Raw genomic sequence first — 16,091 nt, 5'->3', positions numbered from 1 at the left:
AACACTGCAAAATTTTTAGGATAGGTTCAGAAAGAATATGTGGTTTTTCAAGTTACTCAATTTGGTACTAGCTTTGAGTTGCTGCTGGAAAAAATTACCACAGACTTGGCTTAAACAACATAAATTTAGCCTACAGTTTCGTAGGTCTGAAGTCCAACTGGGTTTCACTAGGCTGAATCCAAGGTGTGGCCAGGACTGCTTTCGTTCCCGGAGGCTCTGGGGGAGAATGTTTCCTTGCTTTTCCTTGGCTTTGATAGGTTGCCCTGCTTCTGTGGTTCTGGGATCCTAGTTTTTTAGTTTCTCATAATGCATCACTGACGTTCTTCTGCCCACATTTTACAGGTTAAAAGAAACCCAGTGGGCCAGTCTGATCCCCTTCAGTGTCCCCTCTAGCTGTGAAGCTGAAGTCCTTTCCTACTCTACTCTCCTTTGTGAAGGGCTGGCCTGATCTTGTCAGCTCAAACTGAATCCTCTTCGGATTTTCTCTTTCTCCTAATCTTCTTACTCTTTTGTTAATGGCTGGTGATCTTTGCAGCAAATCAAGCTGATGTCTCATCATTTTTCTTTCTACTTAGAGCTTTTTTCTGTTTAGAAAAAAAATCCCTGTAATATACTGGGCCCACTGGGTAATTCTAGGTAAATCATTTTAAAATCAGCTGGTTAGCAACTTTATTCTGTTTGCTACTTTTTTGCTAAACTATGATGTTCAGTAGGTTAGATGTATTAAATACATTTTCCACGTGCAATATTTCAAATTATGATGGGTTTACCGGAGTATAACCTCATAAGTCTAGGAGCATCTGTCTTTACAATAGTCAAAATGTGGAATCTGGTAGGGTGATGTACACCTGTAATCGCAGCACTTGGTAGGCTAGGGCCAGTTTGGGCTGCATAGTGAGACCTTGTCTCAAACAACAAGAAGAAATGGTGGAGGCAGCCAGAGTGTCCCTTGGATGGATGGATAAAATGTGGTTTACAGACACAATGGAATGTTAGCCTGAAAAGAAATGAAATTCTGACAGAAGAAGCTATATATGTAGATGAACCTTAACATGACAGAAGTAAAATAAGCTAGTCACAAAAAGCAAATACTGTATGATTTCACATGTGTGAGATACCAGGAATAGTCATTTATGAAGACAAAATAAAAAGGTAGTTACCATGGACTAGTGGAAGTGAAATTAGCATTTAAAGGGAATGGAATTTTGACATGGGAACATGAAAAATGTTTTGCAGATGGAGGATGATTACACAGTGCTATAGTAAACACAATTGTTGGCAAGATCTGGAGCAATTGGAGCCCTCATACATTGCTTCTATGAAATGGAGCAGTCACCTTGGTAAACTCTGGGCCAGTCCTCAGAAATGAAACATAGTTAAAATTATATGACCCAGCGATTCCATTCTTAGGTATGTATCCAACAGAGCTGAAAATATATCTACAAAAACTTCTACGTAAGTGCTATTAGAAGCAGTCTGCATAGTAGAAAGTGGAAACAACCCAGTGTCCAACTATGAGTAAGTAAAATATGGCATATCCATATAATGGAACAGTATTTAGCTGTAAAAAGGACTGAAATATTTATATACATCTTACAACATGGAAAAACCTAGAGAACATAGGCTGTGAGAAAGAAGCGAGACAGCCACGTGTGATTCCATTTAGTGGTTTCAAGGACTGAGAGGGATGGGTGCTTGGGGGTGAGGCTGATAGGATGCAATGAAAAAGTCCCAAAGTTAGATGGTGCTTGAATAATGCTGAATATACTTAGATGTGCTGAATTGTACACTTTAAAAAGAGATTTTAATGGTGTATGTGTTAATGAAAAGGTGTAATATGGATTTGAAACCTGTCCGTGTGGAGAAACAACATAGAGCAGTACTTGTCTTTCAACTTGGGCACTTTTCCAGGAGTAAAATTGTTTTGTAGACTGGTAAACTGAGTAATATATGCCATAAAATGAGTTGGGCCAAGAGTATTAATGTTTTATCTCACAGTTCAGTATCTTTGTATTAACCAATATGAATTTGCTTTAATGGCATACCCATATACATAAATTCCATAGTATGCAGTCAATAAAATATCAATTTATATAAAATAGGCATTTAAAATAGCTAAGGAAGGAGGGAATGTGGAAAGGATATGAAGCAAACGAAGTGAATCTTGGTACTTGTTGGATGATAGATGTATTGAAGTTCACTGTACCATTTTATATTTCTGAGATTTTAAAATATTCCATATTTTGAAGGAAAACACCTTTGTTCTCCACATCAGTGCCCCCCGACACACACACCTTGTTTTCAAGTGCCAGGGAAAAGCTGGGCTCTTCTGGAAGATAGCTTTGATGCTGCCAAAACTCCAGTTCAGGATGCCCGACACGGAAGGAGTGCGGGGACTCACCAGCAAGCATGTGTCGATTGTGTTGCTGTTCCCTGAATACAGCTGTGAGATTTAGGCCACCTGTATTAGTTTGCTGAGGCTTCCATAATAAAATATGACAGACCAAGTGGTCTTAAGCAATAGAAATTTGTTTTCTCACTGTTCCAAAGACCAGAAATGTGAGATCAAGATGTCAGAAGGGTTACTTTCTTCTGAGGCCTCTTGTCATACAGATGACCTCCTTGATGGGTCATCATGATCTTTTTTCTGAACACATGCATCTCTAGTATCTGTTGAGTACATCACAGTTTCCTCTTTTTATAAGACACTAGGTTTTCAGGTTGGAGTAGCTCCCCGTGGCCTAATTTTTTTTTATTTTAAAGAGAATAAAAAATTTAAAAATCATTGAAAATGACACTGCATTTTAAAACAAAATGATAGGAAATCAACAATGGTTGTTACATTGCCTATTGTTATCTTCAAAGCAGTAGTTCAGATTACCAGATATAGGCATGCAAAATGGATCAAAAAAATTAAGCATGAACTGTTCCCTAATTTTAACTTAATCTCTTTCAAACTCCGTCTCCAAATAGAGTCACATGCTGAGGTGGAAGAACTGGTGGGACACAGTTCACATGACTACCAGCTAACAGCCTGCACAGAACATTTAGTGAACTTCTAAGGTATGTTTATCCTGGTGAGGTATCTTTTTACTTTAGATTCAGTTTGTTATATATTTTCACGTTGAGGTCCCTTGTATAGCCTCATTTTACAGAATTTGGCTAATCAGTGTTTAGCAAAGTATTTTTATTACATCTTCATTTTAACACTTTTAACATATAAGGTTCTTTTTTTAAAGCAGTTCTTATGAGACCAAATCTTTGGTTAGTGACATTGCCTTAATAATATTTGTGTGGGAAAATGATTTTCTTTGTAACAACTGATTTTTTTCATTTTTAAAAACTTATTAGTACATGTTTGCAGTACATAATGACTATATTCACTGTAGGAAATCAGTACATGTGCATAACACAGTTCAATTCTATTTTACCCCCCTCACCTCCTACCCTCCTTTAATTTTTCCAGTATCAGCTTCATTTATTTATGACTGTATGAAGTTAATTATATATACAGACTGAAAACCAGACGAGCTAATGAACATCTAAAACATGTAAAGCAGTTGTACTAAGTCAGTTGTACACCTTTAGACACATTGTTCGTGTTGGATTACAATGCTGAGTTTTTCACGTAAGAGATACCATGCAATATTTAAGCTTGTGTGTCTGAGTTACTTCCCTTACATTATGTTCTCAAGGTCCATCCATTTTCCTACAAGTGACTCAAGTTTATCCTTTATGGCAGAGTAGTGCTCCGTTGTATATAAACATCATATTTTCTTTCATCTGTTGATGAACATATAGGCTATTTCCAAGATTCAGCTATTAAGAATTGTGCTGCTACAAACATGGGTATGCGTACATCCCTGGGGTATGATGTCTTTAACTCTTTGGGGAAGATACCTAGAAAGGGACTATCTGGGTCTTATGGAATTTTTATTTTTAGTTTTTTGATGAATCTCTGTACTGATTTCCATGGTGGTTGTATCAGTTTACAGTCCCACTGTAAAGGACTTGGCTGAGAAGTGAATGGTTAAACTGGAAGGTAAAAGCACACAGGCTCTGTGAAGAGTGGGTGGTTAAAGCACGAGGCAGAAGCACACACATTGTTTGAGAAGTGAATGGTTAAACGAGAAGAAATTTAGTGAAGTAGGTTGTGTCTGGCCATCATTCTTCCCCTTTCCTCAAGAAAACTGCTTAGCCTTGAGACAGCTCCTTTCCCAAACTTTCTCCTCTTTTTTCACTTCCACTGATATTCTAAATAAAAAAGCTGGGGGTTTTTGGCTTCAGGGCTTCTCCTCGAAGTCTCCCTGATGCTGGGCACTCTTGCTTGAGATAGTCCCTCTGGGCCTTTCAGTGATTTAACTAAGTCTGAATAATCATGCATCCTCTACCCCGCCATAGTTGCACACTGCGACATCCCACCAATAATGGAAAACCAGTCCTTTCCTCTCCACAGCCTCACCAGCATTTGTTATTGGTTATTTCTTGATGGTAGCCATTCTTTCTGGAGTGAGATGGAACCTCAGTGTTATTTTAATTTGTGTTTCTCAAGCGGTCAGTGATGTTGAACATTTTTTCATGAATTTATTGGTCATCTGAGAAGTGTCTTCATTTTTTAATTGGATCTTTAAATTGGGGGGTCTAATTTTTTTGAACTCTTTATATAGTCTAGATGTTGGTCTTTTGTCTGAGAAGTAGCTGGTAACTTTCCCCCCATTCTGTAGGTTGTCTCTTCACTCTGTTGCTGGTTTCCTTTGCTGTGCAGAATCTTTTTAATTTGATGTAATCCCATTTGTTGACACTTGGTATTATTTCTTGTGTAAGTGGGATTTTGTTTAGAAGGCTTTTCATCAATGCCTATGTCTTCAAGACTTTTACTGATTTTGTCTTCCAGCAGATTAAGTGTTTTTGTTCTAATGTCTAGATCTTTGATCCATTTTGAATTTAGTTTAGTGCATGGTGACAGACAGGGTCTAGGTCCAACATTCAGCATGTGGATACCTAGTTTTCCCAGCACCATTTGTGAAAAAGGTGTTTTCCCTCCAGGAAAAGGATTTGGTTCTATTGTCAAAGATAACATAGTTGAATGTATCTAGAGTTGTTTCTGTATCTTGTAGCCTGTTCCATTGATCCATGAGTCTGTTTTTGTTGTTTTTCTGTTTTTATTTTTTCCCAATACCATGCTGTTTATACCACTGTGGCTTTATAGTAAAAGTTGAAGGCGGATTGTGCTGCCCCCAGCCTTGCTCTTGTTGCCCAGAATTGCTTTTGCTATTCTAGGTCTCTTTTGGTTCCATATGGATTTTAGGATTGCTTTCTTCAGTTCTATAAGGAATGTTATTGTTTATTTTGATTGAATTGGATTAAATCTCTATAACAGTTTTGGAAGTATGGCCATTTTGACTATATTAGTTCTGTCTATCCAGGAACAGGAGACATCATTCCATTTTCTGATATTTTATTTCTTTCACTTGTCTTACTGCTGTAGCTAATGTTTTGAGAAGTGTATTGAGTGGAAGTGGTGATAGTACACATCCTTGTCAGGACATCTCTCCTGATTTTAGGGAAAGCTTCCACCCTCTCTCCATTTATTATGATGTTAGCCATTGGTTTGTCATGGATGGCTTTTATCAGGTTGAGATAAAGATCTTCTATTCCTATTGTCTTCTGGCTTTTTAAAAATCATGAGTAGATGTTGGATTTTGTCAAATGTTTTTCCTGCATCTGTTGAGATGATCCTCAACTGATGGCCATTTAAGGAGAAATCTGGTTGCTACACATAGGTTATTCTTAAACTCTTTAAAGCATACTTTCCCTAAATCTTTAGCTTAAGATTTCCTTTTTAAATGTTCTAGGTACCATAGTGTTTGATGCACAGAATCAGATTATTAACATTAAAGACCTATGAAGTTGCATAGTCCAGGTGTATGGAACAGATTTCAGGTATGTGCCATTTCCAATGACTCATTCTGATTGCTGTTAAAAAGGCTTTTGAGGCTGAATCTAGGTGCAGTTAGTGAGGAAGAGTGTTTGCCATAACTGATGTAACTTAGTTTCCTCCCACTGTCATTCATTCTTCATTCATTCATTTGTTGTGTCTGAGCACCTTCATGTGCGAGGCACTTTGTTACATACTTAGGACCTAGCATTGAATAAAACTGAGCGTGATTATGAACTAATTGTCAACTAGAGTGGGGAGTGTCCAGCTGAATAGAGTCATCATGATTCTGGGTGTGGAAGGCCTTTTGGCCTGCTAGTGTAGACTCTTTAACTTCTAGCACTGACCCTTTGACCTCCCAGTGCAGACCCCTTGGCCTTCCATTGCAGATCATTCAGCCTCCTACTGCAGAATTGTTCAGGACATTGCTGTGGGCACCAGGTCTTTAGCTGGATCCTTTGGATCTCTAGAGCAGGGACAGATCACTTGGAGTACTTCTACATTTGCCATTGTTGGCCAGTCTTGTAAATTTCTGTGTCCTGCATTAAATCTGAGTCAGAGCATGTGCATTCTTTTGAGGAGCCTTGCTCCAGCCCTGCAGGCCCTTGTAAGCACTGACTGATACACTGAGTCTGCCTTCCGGAATTCATGAAGCAGAGGGGCAGAAGGAGAGACAGATCATGAGCATATATGTAAGATGAAAATGGGGAGTTGCAAGTATAATAAAGAAGAAAAAGAAAAAATAAGGAACTGAGTTCCAGTTTCAACAATTATTGCAACATTTTTGTTTCTCAACAAAACAAAATTTTTCAAGTGTGTGGCAGAGACCAGAAAGGTATTCAGAGACAAATAGATATGAGTGTTTATTATGATTCAAGCTCTTTTATGACAAAAAATTTTATAGCCAAAATACGTGGGCCTTTCATGAAGTACAATTGAGCTTTCATAAATGTTAAAACAAAAGTAAGAAATGTCAGGCTCTTCAAGTGCCTGAAAAGTTCATTCTTTGATCTGGGTTAAAGGAAGAATTTGGGGTTCCCTGCCGCTCCTCTTATGAAAATGAGTATGCCTGACTTTTTGATTCTATTGTGTGCTGCAAGTTTGAAAACAGAGTGTTTGAAAGGAAAACAAGTGTGCCCAGTGCTATAGTTCACAGACAAAGCATTTTTATTCTCTTACAACAAATCACCCATAAAGTCAACCGCCCAACAGTACTCATTTCTCTGTCATCAAAAACACAGTTGCCACAGGTTGGCATAAAAGTACCCTCAGGCATTGCTATAAAGTGTTTTTAGACTCAACCTTTTTTCTACCCTGGGTAGGTTTTATACACACAGAATACTGTGTCCTTCCTTAGAGTGTAACATTAGGGTTTCCCTTTGATGAAGTATAAGCAGTAATGTTGGTACTTGGTCAAGTTTATAACAGAGGATTCCATTCCAGAGTGTCTCGAGTTGGGAATGATATGCATTGGTAACCCATAGCTGCTCTTAGGAAAAGCGTACCCCACATGAAGGATGTCAGACTTACGTGAAGCACAGCAGCCACATTAGTTAAGCTTTAAGCTGTCTTGAAAATGGCATTTCTCAAAGTGTGACCAGGAGCACTGAGCAACCTGGCCGCATGTTGGAGGAAGGACTCAAGAACCTGCTCATTGCCAGCTGACGAGCATCTCCATGTGAAGCCTTATGCACATGCTAGTTTGATATGAGTGTCCTGAAGCCTTTTCAGTGACTGCATTGACTACCTGAGAATCTTGTAATTTCTTTCTCATTTATTTTTCACTTATAAATAAAAATAAAGAGAATATCCTAATAAATACACCCCCCCAAAAAAGGACTAATAAACAATTAGATTCTTTCTAATGGGCTTTATGGGGTAGTAGGTTGGAAAAAGAATCAAATTGCTGTGTACATCTAACTTTGCATTTATACACACAGCTCCATAAACTCTCCTCTAAACCCCTTAGGTCTGAGTGTACTTCAGAATTTGCATGGTGGGGGGCTTAGAAGAGTAAAGAGATTTATATACCATATAAATGCCCCCAGTAAAGTCTAGGACCTTATAAATCAAGCATGTTAAAATCTCTTCATCAAAGCAATATATACTAATGACCCGAGCTTTTTACTCCTAGGTTTATATTCAACAGAAATAAATGCATACACGTACACTGGAGGCTGAGGCAGGAAGATCGCCGTGAGTTCATCTGAGACTAGGTTGGGCTACACAATGAGTTCAAGACCAACCTGAACCTCATATAGAGACCCTGTCTCACAAAAAAGGTGTGTGGGAGGAGACCCCACAGTGACTGTGTCCATGGTCCTCCTCGTGCTGGAGTTAATGGGGAGCTCTGAGCAAGCTGAACAAATAGGAAGGGAAGATCAGCAACAACTACATCAAAACAGAAAGCTAGTCCTCATGGTTGGTTTGGACTAGACCCTAATTCACATGATAGAGTGGCTCTACGCACAGGTGTCAAAAGTAGGCATCCTTCACTTCCAGCAGGCTGAGATGAGCGTACGCTGTACAGCCACCTATATCCTTGCTGCAAGGACTCTTTGGAGAAAACTGTCCAGTGGTACAAGCTGCTTGCCCCAACTTGGGCAGCTGGCGGTATGCACACACCACTGCAGGCTGTTTAGATTCTGACTGGAAATGTTTTTCTCCTTGAATATTACCACAGGGTAAATAAATGCACTGGCACATTTTCTACAACAGGAAACCTTAGAAATCTCTTCCCTTGTGGAAACTCAGTGGTTTGCATTATTGATGCCCGAAATAACTGGGTTTTTCCCCAACCTGATAACTGTGAAGAGATGTGTGTGTTTCCCGGGCAAAGGTGATGTGAATGCAGCCCTGGGGTCCAGAAATCTCAAATGAGAAAGAAAATAAACCATTCATCTAAAAGTGCCAATGTCTTGGGACAAGTTCCACCTGTGAAAGACCCCAGGAAGGCAGACACATTCCTGAGAGAGAGTGGAACAATGACCTTGGGAAGCCCACCTGGAAGCTAAATCTTGGTGAAGCTGTGTTGGGGCTTCTTCTGGGAAGGCAGAGAGGGTGTCTTAGTTACTTTTCTCTCATTGCTGAGACAAAATACCCAACGCCCAAAATTAAAGAAGGAAAGGTTTATTTAGCCCATAGTTTGTGGAGGTTTCAGTCCATACTTGGCTGGCTCCAAGGCAGGGTGGTACATGGCAGAGGACAACAGTTCATGGCAGTGGAAGACAGCAAAAGCAACAAGAGCAAAAGGGGCAGGTGGGGGGAAGCCTCTTTTCCCTCCTTATACTGTATGCTGGCTAACTGTCCATGCCCACACCATCTCCCGCCCTCCTCTTGCACAGGCTCAGGATGAATACAAAATAAGGACCCTGGCCTCCTGGTGAGTCACGTAGTTAATCTAAACTCCTCAAATTGACACAATGAACAACATCCCAGAGTGGGAAGGGCGTGTCCTTTTCACCCCAGGATGTAGAGCTGCTGAGTCACTCAGTCACGCCTCTAGACTCAAGTTGGCACAGTGTATCAACGACAACAGAGGGACTCCTGGCTCCTGCCTGGGCCCCTCTTCTGCCAGCCCCAGCAGTTGTGAGCTGGCAGGTGCTCCCGAGCCCCAGGTGCCTTGTGGACAGGATGGTCAGCCCTCAGCAAGGGCACAAACCCTCAGGACCTCTGACATGGATTTGGATTTAGACTTGTGACAGTGTAGGGAGTCAGAAGTCCTCCTCCTCTACCTCTGATGGGACGGTGAGGAGAAGAGAGGCCAGAAAAAGGCTCCAGTCACCCATGATGGAGCAAGAGTTCCACAGCAGGGAGGAGCCCCTGACATGGCGGTGCCTGAGGGAGCTCCCGAAGAGTCTGGGGCTGGAGTCCCTGCACACTATGAAGGGCCAGACTTGGACTGGCAGGAGGACGCGCTGGATGGCCTCTGCAGCCTGGGCAACGCTGCGTGTCCAGAGTCACAGAACAGCAAGCAGTCGGGCATCACTGCTGGCAAGTCCTTCAACCAGAGTTTGGAGGAGGAGGAGGAGGAGGACATAGATGATGACTGCCACCTGATACACGTCAAAGAGATCCTTGTGCATGTGCACACATACGATAGGTACCCCAACCAGGAACTTGAGGAAGCTCCAGATATATGGAAGTTTGTTCCAGAACTCCAGAGTAAGCTGCTGGGTGACATGTCTGTGATATTCAGTGGCCTGTACCCAATAAACTTCCTGGTAGAAAACACAGGAGCACTAGTGCACCACGGCTCTGGGTACCAAGGCCTTTGCCCACTGGGGCTGAGCCCTGATGCCTCTGACAGGGCCACATACCTGACTGCAAAAGGGGCTGGCATGGAGAAGGCGCGCCAGGTGCAAGCATGCAGGCTTGTGGATGTGGTCACCCCCACTGGTGAGGAAGCTGCCCGGAGCCCTAGGACAAGTATGGGAATAATGCTTCCCCCTCACAGAGGCAGGCAGCTGGAGCCTCAGGGAGAACAGCCCAGCAGCCTTTCCTGATGGGCAGAGCATCCTTCTAATGGCCTTGTTCCACCCGATGCTCATCCTGAATCTATGATTCCCACACTGGGAAGCTCAGCGGGACGGGTGCTCGGGCCCCGTGCCAGTGCCCCCTAGTTCCCTGCCTATGCACAGGGAGCCCGCCTCCTTCAGAGCTGTTCTGCCACATCAGCAGCAGATGTGTGATGAAGATCCTGATGCTGGAGGTGAAGGGAGCCTGTCCCTGCCTGGAGAAAGCGCAGCCCAGTATGTCAGAGATAGCGCTGGTTTACCCTTTGTAAGGAAGACCCAGAGAGTGTGGACAAAGAGAGGCCACAAGAGCAAGCTGAACAGTAAGAATGCTTCCAGTGGGTCCAGCAAGGAGCCCTGCAGTGAGGACAAGGCGGTCAGCAGCTCTGAGGCACATGAGATGGCAGCGGCGCTGGGGCAGAGCTGAACGACTTTATGTGACTGCAGGGTCTCACAAGCTCTGCGCCAGCCCTTGGGTTCCTCTTCCCCAGAAAGAAAAGTACATTGCAGAGTTCCACATACAGAAACACATTATTTTGCAGAACCAGATGTTTAAAAAGAGGTTTTACTATCAGGAAGTCTACTTCTAAAGAGGCGAAGTGTTATGGGGATCAGTGTGCCATGCCCAAGAGTTCAGCAGAGCCTCATGGGGAGTTGAGACTGGATTTTTGTGGTTCCTTGTCATATAGGAAGGTTTTTTTCCTTGGTGAGCGGGTCCTTTTAAATACATTATTTAGGGTGAAGACTCTGGGAGACCCAGTAAGACTTAGAGAATGATGTAGCAGGAACCTGGCATCTTGTTATAATTTTTCACATCAGAAGCTATCAGAGTTTTGAAGGCTTTTTAAATGAAACAGCAATTTATATGTGTACAGAAAAGCAAGACCCTGAAGTCAGCTGAGGGTCTTGAACTCCATCTCCCTCTGAGGACCTGCAGGTGACCTTGGGCCTCCAGCATGGGTTACTTCCACAGCCTGTGCTGCTGGTGGCCGTATCCTCCCACCATGGGGGTTATGATGAAGGAACTTCCCTTGTCTTGGGAGGCCTTATACTTCTTGGAGGGACCTGCTGTAAAGTTTTTGTACATCTGTTTTATATTTGGCCCATAAAACAGATTCTAGTTTCATTTAAACAATAAAAATAATAGTGAATGAACTATAACTATAGCTGCACAACATAAATCTATATCTTGAAAATGCTGATTGAAAAATGTCAGGAATAGAAATGCACATTGCATGACTCTACTTAAAATTTAAAAAGAAACTAATCTCAGATGAGTTGGTGATAATAGAGGTTACTTTTGGAAGGCAGCACATTTTGGGTGCTGGCAAAATATTCTATTTCTTTCATTTTGTAATAATTAATTGGGATCCTGTATGCATGCTATACTTTAACTTAAAAATTTTAAAGACATGTTACTTTATTAGCTATCATCTCATTTCGCTAATTTATTAAATAGATTCAAGTATTCATGGAGCCTCTTATGCCAGGTTCACCATTAAGGATACCTATATAGCACACCAGATTGTTTAAGAAGTTTATTGGTTACGTTGCTTATTTATTTTATTAGATCCTACACAAAACAAACTCTTAGGCACTGAATTAAGTTCTGGGTATTTCTTCCATGGTTCTACCCATTGGTTTCACAACCATTACTCCAGGTTGGTTCCTCTCTAACCCTGCGTTTCAGGCAGCTAGACCCCCACACTCTTGCCCTGGGTTGGCTAGTGTGAGAAAAATCCATGTCCAGAAGTTGGGGTGCGAGGGTGAGCCCTCAGGATCTCACAACATTCCTTGATTTTGACCTGCTGTCCCAGTCCGGTTTCCCTGGTTCCAAACTCCTCATTCCATCGTTCAGCATTTTAATGCCTCTCGCTGGTCCTTGGCCAGTGTGGCATCTTTATTTTGGAGCCTGTCAACCACCTCTTCTTTCTCCTCCCAGTGGAATTCTACTCTTTGGTGGTGACACAGGCCGTGACAGTACTTATAAACACAATCTACTCAGAAGCTGTTAGGAAACTAAAAACTCCTAACCCAGGATTCTTTCTAAATAGCAGTGCTAACAAAACAGGTGAAGTAAAGTTGCTGCCAAGAGCTGACTTTCGTTGGTGACAAGAAAAGGCAGGTGTGAGGCTCACAGTTCTCAAACACGTAGGCTTAACGCACTCCCTTTTGTGGACAGTCACGTCCTTCCTCATATAATCTTCAGGCCCAAAGCTCACCCAGCTATTCCCCCAAGGAAAACCTAGCTGGACCATGGTTCCTGTTTGCTGATATCCCTCTAGCAGTGCTCTTGATGCACTTCTCTTGGAGTTACAAGAGAATCTTAACCTGAACAGCTTGTTTCTCTGCCTCCCAAGCATCCCTTGACTGAAACATGTACTTACTGTATAAATCAAGTATATCTAGTTCTACTGCTTTGATATGTTATTCTAATAAAAAAGAACTTAAAAAGTATTCTCAAATACACAAGCCCATATATTCATATCCCTTTACAACACAGAACTCATTAAAAGTGCGTTTTACCTCCATGTTGTTTAATAATTTTCTCTACAACATAACTTGCACTCATTGCTCACCATTAGTAAACTGGTATTTGGATTTCCGCTTCTGCTCCTCGTGTGGACTTACGGCCCATCTTAGCCAGAGCGTCTCTGTTTTCTATTTTATACTCTAACTCTTCCCTCCTATATCTGTACAGAGACAATTCTCCATCATGTCTCTGAAAACAACTAGAATGCAATATCTGCATCTACTATTCTGAGTAGTCTCAATATGACTTGTCTCATTCTAGCTCAGGAAAAGGGATAAAGAAAAAAAATACCATGTAGTCATTTCTTCATTTAATCAGTGCACACCAAGCATTTAGTGTTATCAGTTACTACTTGGGTTGTTGGTATGTAACACAAAGACACAGTCTCTGGCCTAAATGAGCCAACTTTCTACTGGAGAGACAAGCAATGAATAAAATACAGAGCTGATGATATGCCACTATGTACAAGTACTGGCAGTCTTACCAGAAGATGAACCAAAACTAAAATCACAAATAATCGAAGGCTCTGGTAGTACAGGAATCCTGAAGTGTGAACATGTTCCCTTTTTATTCATACAACTATGAAGTGTGTGTATATATGTACCTCTGGCTCAGGGTGGGAGATGCTGCAGCTTGGTGATAAGAGTATGAGCTCAGCATGAGTGATGCCCTGGATTTGATCCCCAACATAAATAAACAAACAAATACATGGACACAATTTTCAGTCATTTCAAAGGAGGAAACTGATCTGGAGACATTTATCTGCAGAACCTTCTGCTTCATAAATGCATGTGTGAATGTAGTCCATCAGAAATTTAAATCAAGTTACACAAAAAGACAAAAGTGGGTGGTGTTGGAAGAATATAATTGTATTGTGTCTCTTAAGTCTAGATCCTTATTACTAACTCAAAAGCCATCTCTGAAATCAAGATACAGCAGTAACAGTATGAGGTGAGACATTTCCAAATCTGCTTGGCTGAGTACAGGTTTCCCAGAGAAAGAAACTCTTGAACTGAGGTATGAAAACTGGGATTAAAAAATGTGTTACAGTAGAATGAAAAGTAAAAATAAATCAACTAATGGGAGAGCTAAAGCTTTGAGAAGAGTTCTGAGCTGAAGGTGATAAAGACCTGGGCTGGGGAGGGGCAGCTGGGATAATTCAGAGAGGGATGAGTTCACGTCACAGGAAAGAAATAGAATGGACAATGCAGAGTAGATGCGGGAAACAGGCAAGGGACCAAGTCCATTTGGAAGAGCCACTCCCTGAGCGAGATGCAGAAGCTCAATCTGGAACCTGTCAAGCAGGAAGGGTACGGAGAGTCCCTGATGTTTGTGGGGGGCGGTGCGGGAGCAGACGACAATGACCTGGGCAGGGATAATATTGTCTGGGGAGTCCTCAAGTAATAGGTAGAAGTAAATCCATGAAGAAGAGAAGAACAATAGGAAAGTATCAGGTCAAACTGAAGTTGGTGAAACATTTGGCTTATTTGTACTTTGTCCCCTTGACCCGTGGAGTGTCCTGACAAATAAAATGGAGTTGCACACAGCTACTAAGCAACAGCACTGTGCAAAAAGCTAAATTTTAAACTCTTCAAACATAAAAATTGAGGAAATCTGGAATAGGAATTTGGGATTAAGGAAGTATAGTAGATTAATTTACAGTATAAATATTATTAAGTCCCTAGCACAGTAGTTGGCACACAGTGGGTGCAGAATTAAATGTTTTGTAGAACCTTAAGTAGAGAATTACATTTTTCAGTTTTTTGAGGGGTATAAAATGGAAAGCATGATATATACCTCTCCATCAACACTTGGAGTCAACTTTCATTACTTTTTTAATAAAAAAAAAAAACTACTCTAATGCAGCAGACATCTGTGTATAACCTAAGTAATTGGTGAGAGAGCGAGAGATTGATTCAATATGTGATTTTATGTTGGAAGAAGACTTTGTATATCTTCTCCCATATAGATGACTTCTTGAGATGTCTTATAATCCGTATTTATTAGGATCTTTGGTGTCTCAAGAAGACAGTATTTCATCTAAAAGTATTTTCTTTGTTTGGGAAGTTGGCAGTCGAGATGACAAAGAAGTGTCTCTTTCAAGAGGCATAAGCCTAGAGGGGTTACATCATGCTCCCCTGGGTTGACTGCTCCAACATGCTGCCAGAGCCAGTGTGGCAGCTCTTGCCTATCCTGGAGTAGACAATATCTCAGGGTCTTTTGTATTTTTTATTTTTGACCCCAGGTCTTAATTTAGCAGCCAGAACCTGGCAGAATGCAATACATCATGAGAACTCTAGCTGACAGTTTTATGAAAATGTTGCTAGTATTCAGCATTAATTTTTTCTGATCATCAAACTAGCTAAGAAACAACTGCGTAAGAGTTCAAAATACTAAAAAAAAAAAAAAAAAAAAAGAAGAAGAGTTCAAAATCCTGCTTTATTCAGTCTTTTGGAGGCACATTTACCAAGCAATTACAGGATGCCACGAGAGCAGATTAGAGGCTGCGGTAAATTCAATCCCTCTCTAACGAAACCCTTATCTTTTTACTTTTTCCTATGAATAAAAGCTCAGACTCATTTTTCCTTTCCATTGAAATAACTTCATGTCAAATTGGGTGAGTTAAAAAACAAAAAAGCAGAACAAACCACTTAGAAGTTCCTCAAGAGTTTGTTCACTAAAAATTTAAAGAAGCAGCTATAGTAAGACTACAAGTTTGTGATAAAGCTTTTGAAGCTATAAGTCACCTGCTTAGAGAAGTACTAGCATAAAGAGATATCTCAGCAAAGTCCTAGTCAACTGTATTTGAGCTAAGCCTATGGGATGGTTTCATCAATAAGGCTTGTCTGCTTTCTTCTTAGGAAGCCTCATATGTCCCCTATTTAGCAGAAGTCAGGGGCAGTCAGCCAATCAAGGCAGGGAGTGAAAAAAAATAAGCAAGCAATAGAAGGATGTGGAATAATCAAATAGGAGTAGGAAAAATTGTGTAAGATTCATCAGTGTATTTGAAGTTTAAGGAGTATACATATTTCATGGTTGAGCTCTTCAAATATTCTGGCAAAAATGTTAAGATAAAATCAACAGAAAATTAGATTTATAAATATTA

At 41.0% G+C, this 16,091-nt stretch overlaps 2 pseudogenes; both read left to right on the top strand.

Moving 5' to 3' along the window:
- The first annotated feature begins 2,369 nt into the window (after positions 1 to 2,369).
- LOC106148857 lies at positions 2,370 to 9,039 on the top strand (annotated as a pseudogene).
- A 223-nt stretch (positions 9,040 to 9,262) lies between these two features.
- LOC102014474 lies at positions 9,263 to 16,085 on the top strand (annotated as a pseudogene).
- Positions 16,086 to 16,091: the final 6 nt, after the last annotated feature.

This window comes from Chinchilla lanigera, unplaced genomic scaffold (assembly GCF_000276665.1).
Source record: "Chinchilla lanigera isolate Chin_1 unplaced genomic scaffold, ChiLan1.0 scaffold00030, whole genome shotgun sequence".
NCBI lineage: Eukaryota > Metazoa > Chordata > Mammalia > Rodentia > Chinchillidae > Chinchilla > Chinchilla lanigera.
The sequence above is the reverse complement of the archived record's forward strand: the minus strand, read 5'-3'. Positions and strand labels throughout refer to the sequence as shown.